This window comes from Anopheles merus, unplaced genomic scaffold (assembly GCF_017562075.2).
Source record: "Anopheles merus strain MAF unplaced genomic scaffold, AmerM5.1 LNR4000759, whole genome shotgun sequence".
Taxonomy (NCBI): Eukaryota; Metazoa; Arthropoda; class Insecta; order Diptera; family Culicidae; genus Anopheles; species Anopheles merus.
Genome location: NW_024428339.1, coordinates 14,636 through 24,845, shown reverse-complemented (window position 1 = coordinate 24,845; position 10,210 = coordinate 14,636). Strand labels below are relative to the sequence as shown.

General features: G+C 49.2%; 1 pseudogene; it reads left to right on the top strand.

Moving 5' to 3' along the window:
• Positions 1–4,264: 4,264 nt before the first annotated feature.
• LOC121603000 lies at positions 4,265–9,984 on the top strand (annotated as a pseudogene).
• Positions 9,985–10,210: the final 226 nt, after the last annotated feature.

Here is a 10,210-nt window from a genome sequence, read left to right as displayed (position 1 = left end):
ATTGAGTCGCTTGGGTGCTATTCATTGTGTACTTTCATCGAGCTACAGTTGATTTACTGACAGGGCGAATCTTTCGCTGGGAAAGCTATAGTGGTAGGAACAGTGCAGTGCAGTATATTTGATACATCCAAGATGAATTTTGAATGATTGTAAAAGAAAATAGAAAAGCACACTTTTCGTTAAGGGTTAATTAGCCATTCTGGCATTGTTGGTTAGGAAAAAACGCTTGCCGTTGCAATACACCAGGTTAAAGGATAATTCGGTACGATTTGTCGTACGTATTGCATACATCTAGGGTGTACTTTCGATGTATAAAAAAACTGTTTTGTAACTGAAATGAATTTCGTGTTGTGATTGTAAGTAAAACAGCGTCCCATATTTCTTTTTATAAGAAGATTATTGAATTGGTTGTGATAATCATGTATTATGGAAAATCTCAGTCCAACATATATGTTGGCCTTTTATTCTACTAGGCTTTCTCAAGGATTTTCCAAAAATCATCAAATTCATTCCACCATTTATACTTACTTACCTACTTATCAGGCGCTACAACCGCTTTGCGGTCTTGGCCTGCCTCAGGAGTGTCCGAAACCGCTCCTCCATTGTCCTTCCACACATACAGGGCCAAGTATTCTTCTGAGCATCTTCCTCTCGAACGTGGCTAAGAGAGTTTCGTCAGATTTGGACAGTGTCCATGTCTCAGAGGCCTAGACACTATCCACTATTTATACACAAGAATAAATTGGGAAACAATTAAAGAAATGTTTGACTAATATTCTACCTGACCGTTGTGAGTTATACGATTATTTTGACAAGCTCCCATTTATCTGGGCTTTGATTAGGCTCTATTTTATTCTGACTGAGGTTTGAAAGGAAGCATAGCTCAAGCTTTCTAGAATGGCATAAAATTTATGTATTTTATGTCGCTATCTCAAGTCAGTTAAAAGAAGAGCTTATTTGCTCATGGTTATTTTATTAGTTTCCGCTTTATAAGCGATTGGTAGTAATAAGGGTATTTGATATGTCTGGCCCGCAAAGTTTTAGCCAGGTAGATCCTGGACGATTACTTCGGAACTTACGTAAATATCACTATACAATTCATGATCAGTTCCAGGACCGTTAGTTGTTCATGATAAGTTCCAGGACAGGTCTAGGATCATGATCGGTTCAAGGACCGGTATGAGTTCATGATCAGTTTTTGAGCCGGTATGGGTACCTGTTTGGTTCCAGGATCGATATGGATTCATCTTCGGTTCCATATAAGGTATGGATTCATGATCGGTTCCAGGAACGGTATGGGTTCTTGAGAGATTCCAGGGCCATTATGGGTTCATGATCAGTTCCAGGGCCGGTAAGGGTTCATGATAGGTTCCAGAACCGTTATCGATGTATGATCGTTTCCAAAAGTAATGTCTCCTGGACTGGCATTAGGTCTTGTGCAGTTTTGAACCAGAATAGGTAATTGGATGGTGTCATAAGAGTTCATTGTAAGTACCTCATTTTAATTAAGTTCCGAGGCCATTTATTTCGGTGTACTTGTATAGTGAAGGGGTTCTTTGAAATTTAGCTGAGTAGCCCTGTAACCTGGCCAAATTGATTAGTTTTTAACAGAAAAGCTTACATTTATCTGTTCTTAGCTCCCACATCATTATTTATGAAGTATTTTCATTTAATTAAGACAAACAATATAGTTGTTTTCCTCTCTATAGTTCAAATATGTTTTCATATCAACGCCAAGCAATTGTTTCATAGACTGGTTGTATGACCCAATATGTGAAATTGTCAGTAAAAGACGATGTAAAGACAACGTTCGCCAATGGTGTTTTGCTTCATTTCACAGGCAACCAGAATAATTATCCAGCAGAGTAAATGCTACTGAATGTTATGGGGTGGGTACTTGTCTTGTATAATAACTAGATCTAGTTCAACTTCTAACATCCATAAAAGTTAACAAATATTGTACGCGACTGTAATGGTTTACAAGAAACACAAACTATTACATGTTACTGCGAGAAAGAAAAAGCGCAACGATACTAACCATTCATAAACGCACTTATTGCCAAAACAGTCGTTTAGTTTGCCATTAACTCGGTAACAAATTACCTTTTTTTATAAACATCCTTCCCAACGTTGTGCCTCCCCACAGAGGCCAACCGGAACCGGAGCTCCCCCGGAACACTGGTGGGACCGAAACCAAGGTGGAAATCCATCACACCCGCTAGCTGGCTATAACGCGTTTGCTCCTTTTGTGTGAGTGCCTTGAGATCTCTCCGTTCCGGTGTTTGACAACACCGCGGCGGGTGTTATTGTTATTGCAGCTGCAGTTAGTGCATCGTATATTTTGTTATGTAGCCGCCACTCCTGCTCCTCTTTTCCAGTAACGGTGGCTGACAAAAAAACAACAATACACTCACGCACACACACACACACCCTTTGCGCTGTCCCTTTCGCTGGCACCGGAAACGTGTCGAAAGAGCAAAATATAGCACACATAGGGAAGACAACTGTTTGGCGGCTTGCGCAAACGCTTGAAAGAAACGCCGCTGGCAAGGGTAAAAGAAGAAGTAAGAACATGAAGGCCAAAAGAGAGGGGGGAAGGCCAGTGCAGTTTGTGCAATAGGCACGGCGGCGGCAAGTTTCTTCGCACTGCAGTTTTCCAATTTTTTAACTATACACACATGTAAGAAAAATAGTGTTATTTCTCAACCTCAAACATTCGCACGCACGTCCCTTGAATGGGCGCGGGAAAATGGACACCTTGCTTGCGAATGGCTTTTCTTAGAACAAACAAAAAAATAATTACAAAATACAACATTCTTTTCAATTCTTTTTAATACTTACTGTCTGTGTTTGCAACTGGGCGTGTGGGGCCACCGATTTTCTCACCAAAATTCGCCCCAAAAAGCAGTCTGAAAAAACCCCAAAAAATTGGCTAACGGTTGTGTCACCTTTTTGCACAAAACGATCAAAAAGATGCTTTTTTTTTAAACATATATATTGCACACCTCGCTCAATTGCACTAAACTGGCACGTCTTCTGTCCCCTTCCTGGAGCAGCCCGCTTTAGTTGCCGTTGAATGGACCCAACAAACAAACAAAAAACCGCGTCCCCGACGCAGCGGTCAGCGGTTTTGTTTAATCGGCTCCGCGGTAATGCCGCGGTTCGTGGTGTTTGCTCCCGATTTTTAAGACACTGCACTGTTATTGCAGTGTGCGCAGAAACGGTAGCCGCAAACTTGGCGGCTTTCGCAACGCAACGCCTCCTTCCATCACTACCTGCTACCTTGGGGAGGGGTAAGTGTGCATCAGAAATGCACAAATACCGAGGAAAACCCGTGCCCGGGTGGAATCGAGCTTGCCGAAGCTTTCTTTACGATCTTCCACCATTCATGGATAAATGTTGAGGTTATTGTTTTGCTTTTGGTTTCTTGTTGCATTTGTATCAACAAACAAGCAGCGAGTGTCGTCCTCGCCGCCGCCTCTAGAGCGACACTCAAGCGCTATTGGGAAACGCACGTTGCGACAGTAGCGGCGTTTACGTTGCACGATTCGGTTCCTAGAAAAGACGTGCCACAGATAGCGGGCAGACACTATCGGTTTTGAGTGCGCCGGTTTTACCTACACCACCAGCGGTACGTGTTTTACACATTCTTGAAATCATCCAGGGCGCGCGCGCGCTCCACGAACTCTCTTTAGCAGATATTTGCACCATTTAGCTGTTGTTTTGTTGTGATTCTTTTATTTTTTTTACCGCATCAACAAGTATTATTGGTTGAGCTAAAAGTTGTTTTCTTTTCTTTTTTCTCTTTCGTTTGTATTTTTGTTTTAGTTGTTTGCTGTAGAGCGAGCGGCAGCGAGTTACCAGAGTACCAGAGAAAAGGGAGAACACACAATCATTTTGGTTTTTCTTTCGTTGCCTCCTTTACAGACTACACTCAGCTCGATCGTTTCGAGAACCAAACAAACAAAAAACTTAACAAAAAAACAGTAAAAACAGAAGTAGAAAGAAAAGCTAGAACAGAACTTGCTTTCCTTCCCTCACCCCATTCCGAACCAGGCCTGGAACCGTTATTCAACAGGAATGGCTCGCATGAACTAGACCTAGCGGCTTGGTTCCCCGGTTTACTGGCAGCGCCTTCACCGACACCGGTAAAGCAAAACCGAAGGAAGAACTCCCCAAGAGGCGGGCACAAACGCTTGCAAAAGAGAGAAAGAGACAGTTGCAATAAACGCTCAGCACAAACAGTCGAAGCGAGAGAGAGAGAGAGAGAGAGAGAGAGAGAGAGAGAGAGAGAGAGAGAGAGAGAGAAAAAAGGAAGGCTTTCCAACACTGTCCGGAGGTGAGCCGACCCCCAAAACGATGGCGATCAACTTCTCGGCCTCGTTCGCGGCCTGCCTGGCGGCCGGGCTGAAGGTGCCGCGCCAGATTATGTACTGCATCTCGCAGGATACGGCCCCGTACGTGCTGTACAAGGATTCGCAGGAGGCGGCCGAGCGGGGGGCAGCCGCCGCCGCCGCCGTCCAGTGGGGCAATGCCGAGGGCCAGGCCATCTACCAGCAGAACGCGCAGAACCATCTGCAGGCGCACATGAACGGGGCGGCGACGCAGCAGCAGCTGGTGGCCGCGGCTGCCGCTGCCGCCGCTCAGCACCACCACCAGCAGCAGCAGCAGCAGCAGCAGCATCACCAGCAGACATCCGCCAATCATAGTCCGCCGAATCAGGACAATAGGCCACAGCAACCGGGTGAACAAGCGAATGGTCATCTACACAGCCCGGCCACTAGTCCGTATCCTGCGAATAACGGTCCAGACATTGAGGAAGATTTGATCAAGGTACATTTGAGTCGCGGCGCGCGCTAAGAACGGGTTGTGCGAAGACGCGAGCGAACCGGCGAAACGACTCTGCTCCGCCTTGTTAGTGTTCTGCGCTATACCTAATGGATCTCTCTCTCTCTCTCTTTGATTTAATCCTCTTTTCCCAACCCAGGTACAAAGCATGCAACAAGCCGTTCAGCACCAGCAGCAGAACGGGCAGCAACAGTTGGTCCAGCAGCAGCAGCAGCAACAGCAAGGTGGCAACAACTCCTCCGGCAATCATCCGAACGATCCGAACCAGCAGGGCAATCCATCGGCTCCCGGCTCCGGCGGTGGTGGTGGTGGTGGTGGCGGCGGTGGCGGCGGTGGCGGACCGCCAGGACCGCCCGGGTGCTTCGGGAACGAGGCCGCCTCCCAGGCCGAGCTGAACTACTACGCGCAGCGGCATCACGCCGCCGGTCCGCAGGGCGCGATGCTACCGCCGCCCGGCTTCGCGCCACTGCACCACTATCTCAACCAGAAGGGCGTCCTGCCGGTGGGCATGCCGGCCGGGCTCGACCAGTCCGGGGCGCTCGAGCAGTACGGCATGCCGGACCTGCTGCACGGCGGCGCAAACGCACCGGGAACGCTCCCGGTGCGCCCGGAGCAGCCGGCAACCAGCAGCAGCAGCAGCAGCAGCAACAGCAGCAGCAGCAGCAGCAACTCCACCACTCACCCACCAACGGTGGTGTCGCTCCGAACGGTAACGCCGGCACTGGCAGCACCACCGGCGGCACTACCGGCGGCCACGCCAAGTCGAGCAAAAACTCCGACCTGCGGCTGTTCAAGTGTTTGACGTGCGGGAAGGACTTCAAGCAGAAGAGCACGCTGCTGCAGCACGAGCGCATCCACACGGACTCGCGCCCGTACGGCTGCCCCGAGTGCGGCAAGCGCTTCCGCCAGCAGTCCCACCTGACGCAGCACCTGCGGATACACGCGAACGAGAAGCCGTTCAGCTGCGCGTACTGTCCGCGCAGCTTCCGGCAGCGGGCGATCCTGAACCAGCACGTCCGCATTCACTCAGGTGATAAGCCGTTCGGCTGCCCGTATCCGGAGTGTGGCAAAAAGTTTCGACAAAAGGCCATACTGACCCAACATGTGCGCACCCATCAAGGCGAGCGATTGGTTTTTTTTTCCTCGTGACGATTTTACTATCTATATTACTTAGTTAATCTTAATTATGCACTCTCTCTGTCTCTCTGTCTCTCTTGCTTTCTCTCTCTTCCTTCCTCAATGCCATACACACATATTTACACTTTCACAAATCCACACACGCACACAATCCAACATTTCCATCCCGGTTTTTGGGAAACCCAGTTCCTCCAGTTCCCAACCTTGTTACTAACCTTGCTCATCATCTTCACCCTATCTCCCCCTCTCCCTCACCTGTCTCTCTATTGTGCGCTTTGGTGGCATCTTGTGTGGATGTCTTTGAAATCCTCGCCTCGGTGGGCGGCCATTTCCTAAGCCTTGCCGTTGGTTGTCTGGCAGAGTCTGGGTGCGAATTCTGGAGCTAGAAGCACATCTAGTCTTGAGTTGAAGAGCGACATTTTTCCGATTGAAGATGCGCCAGGGATGCGCCCCACGTCCCAGAATTCGTCCAGAGCCAAACAGTCAACAGCTGCACACTCCTGCTATCTCACTAACATTCCTTCTGCATCCTGTTGTGGCTTTTTGAACTGTGTCGTAGTGCTAGGCGTTTGCTTTTCCCCTACTTCCAAGCATGTGTTACATCCCAGTGACCAAAAGTAGCTTACCTCGAGCTGCTGGGCTTCCTCGTAGACTAGGCTACTTCCCAACCCTTTCCCCACAAGCACCTGCTTTGCACGGAACGAGTCGCTGCCGCAAAAACAAAACAAAGCAAAAAAAGCCATGCTCAAAATTTACCACTACACTCGTCACACGATGGACGACCGTTTCGTATCATTGGTTCGATCGATAGATGCCGACTTCACTGTCGGGGCACATGTTGCGTTTGTTGGCTACTCGTACCCGTACTCTGTTAGACTAGACACAAAACTCTGCTCACGCGGCAAATCGGTCGATCTTTCACGGGTGTCGTTTTTTTTTGTTCTCTTCTTGCTCTCCCTCCCAAACAGATGTGTCTCCGCATTTGATCTTCAAGAACGGTCCGCATGCGACGCTCTGGCCCCAGGACGTGCCGTACCCGCCCGAGCTGGAGAACGCCCAGCCGAAGGACGAGCAGGCGTTCGGCGACGAAGCGTCCCAGGGCGGGGGGGCGAGTCGCGCGGCTGCTTCTCGCCCGACAACTATCCGGCCTACTTCAAGGACGGCAAGGGCGTGAACCACTCCATCTTCGGCAACAATCTGCAGTATCTGAACAAGGCGACGGGCGGCAAGGCGATGCTGCCGGATGTGATCCAGCACGGCCGGTCGGCCGGTATGCCGCTGTACGTGCGCTGCCCGATCTGCCAGAAGGAGTTCAAGCAGAAGAGCACGCTGCTGCAGCACGGCTGCATTCCATCGAGTCCCGGCCGTACCCGTGCCCGGAGTGTGGCAAGCGCTTCCGGCAGCAGTCCCACCTGACGCAGCACCTGCGCATCCACACGAACGAGAAGCCGTTCGGGTGCATGTACTGTCCGCGGTTCTTCCGGCAGCGCACGATCCTGAATCAGGTAAGAAGAAAACAGGAATGTAGGGCCCAACTAGTGTAGTTTGGGTTACTAATGTCTTTTCTTTTTTCATTTTCTTGAATAGCACATTCGTATACACACGGGCGAGAAACCGTACCGGTGTGGACAGTGCGGCAAAGACTTCCGGCAGAAGGCCATCCTCGATCAGCACACCCGGACACACCAGGTAGTTGTAAAATTTAGATTTCAGTTCTACATGGTCCATCATATCGGAACGGTACTGTTGCGAGACAACTCTCTATCTTTTATGGCTCCATATAATTCTGGTGTGGAGCCTAAATCCGTAATGTCACGCAAAAAAAGCTTTGCAGGACATAGGATATCAGTAGCGTATGGATTCTTCTTGTTTGGCTCAACAACCGATGCCGGTCAAGGCCTGCCAACCCACTTGTGGGGTTGGCTTTCAGTGACTTATTGATTTCCCCCCCCCCCCCCCCATAGCAGGATAGTCAGTCCTACGTATGGCGTCACGGTCTATTTGGGGCTTGAACCCATGACGGGCATGTTGTTACGTCGTACGAGTTGACGACTGTACCATGAGACCGGCAGCGTATGGATTACTATGGCCTAATAGTGCATATTAACGATACTCTGATCTGATCTTCGGGTCTTAGTTATCTAATATTGTTCTTTTTTGGAACTACTGCCTTAATGGTCCATTAGTGGTAAATGGACTCGTCCAATAGTCTGTGACCCTTCCTGTTCCTGCAACTTCTTAGTTAGGTATCTGTCGGACTACAATGCTATCCTACCAATTTGAAAGATACATTCTTACCCTAATATGATGGTCCCATAATATTTTATCCGTTTTCGTTCTTGACACCTCAATTTAGGCCTTGCACATACTGTTGTTGTGTGTTCTTGTGGGCGGGTTGAAAAGTCTTTACGGGCTCAGTCGTCTCATCCCAAGTGTATAACATGGCCAACCCACCGAATCCTAGTGATTCAAAATCAGTTAATAGAAGTATTTAATTTTGCATGCAAAACAGACCCAATTTTTAAAAGAATTTTTAAGGGGTTCTCATTATTTTGAGTAACTTTCTTCACTCTTTCTTCCGGAAAGGGACCTTTATGTGATCGGAAGTGGACTGTACGGCATCCTTTTTGGGTAGACTTATTTGAAATCGAATTGGAATAAAATGCCGATTGATCTTCTTGAGATCTCTATACCTATTACATGGATTACATGGATTACATCGACCAAATTAGGCTCAGGTGAAAGAGTTAAAATAAACCATCTTATATTTTTCCAGTTTTCCTTCTTATTAGACCACTTAACAACCGTTGTCGGTGTAGGTCTGCCATAGTGAGTTTATTTACTTGGGGTTTCTAACATTTTGAAGAATACATGAACGATTAATTGAACTGTTCATTGAACCTTTGCTGGACAAAAATGGTTTTCCAGATCTGTTGTGCATCAGATGGAAGTATGAACAAGATAATATTACCTCTTAGCAGGTAATCTACTCAAAGTAGCAAATAAGCTGATATTGTAAAGAAAAATGCATAACTTTAGGCGCATCAAGGAAGTTTGCATACATTGCAGGCTTTCGTTGCGAAACCTCTCCACAACAAATTGTTGGTACATTAGACCGGTTAAACTCCACCATTGGAAACTCCTGCTCAACAACCAGACTAATGCATTGTATCTATCCCTTCCCTTCCATTCCGACACCACATTTACAGGGCGATCGACCGTTCTGCTGCCCGATGCCAAACTGCAGGCGACGCTTCGGTACCGAGCAGGAGGTGAAGAAACATATCGACAACCACATGAACCCGCACTCGTCGAAATCGCGCAAGCAGGCCGCTCTAAACAACAACAACAACAACAACAACAGCAACAACAACAACAATAGCAGCAGTAACAATAACAACAATAACGACAACAGCGAAGCCGCACGCAACAACGGCACGGCAAATGGAACCAATGCCAGCGGCAACAACAACAACAACAACAACGCCGCCACCGCCAACAATAATAACAATAATAACAACAATAATAACAATAACAACAACAACAATGGCATTATTGAGCAGAAGGTATCGCCCACGTTCCTGATGGACAAGCAGAACCAGCTGATCCAGCGCATGGCGGCACCGGTCAAGCACGAGCTGTACTTCCCACAGTGCTACGGCCCCCCCTTCAACCAATCGTTCGTGGCCGGGCGGCCGCAGTGGCGGCTGCGAATGCGAACGGGCAGGCGGCAGCGGCTGCCGCGGCCGCTGCGGCGGCGGCCGCCGCCGCTTCGCTGACCGGTAGTGGTCCACCCCAGCAGCAGCCGGGTGGAGCGGGCAATCAGCAGCCAGTGCCGCCGCCGCCCCATGCCAACGGGCCGTCCGTGCCGCCACCTCAGGTCTCAGCAGCCGCCGCTGCAGCCGTGGCAGCCGCGATCGTGGCCGCCCCCGTACCGCAGGCCGTCGTGGCGCAGTGATATCCGAGCGATCCACAGCATTTGGTTCACCTGCCGCAGCAGCAGCAGCAGCCAGCAACAACATTCAGCACCACCCCCGCCACCACCACCACCGCCACCACCACCACCACCATCGTTAGCATCCGGTCCCATGCATCACCCGCTAGGTACGATGGCTAATGGGCACTAAACCAGCGCCGTTTTGGAGCCTGGCAGCGGATGGCCGGATGGTCCAGTAAATCGTCTCGATACTATGGTTTCTGCCACCGAACCCGAACCATTTCAACC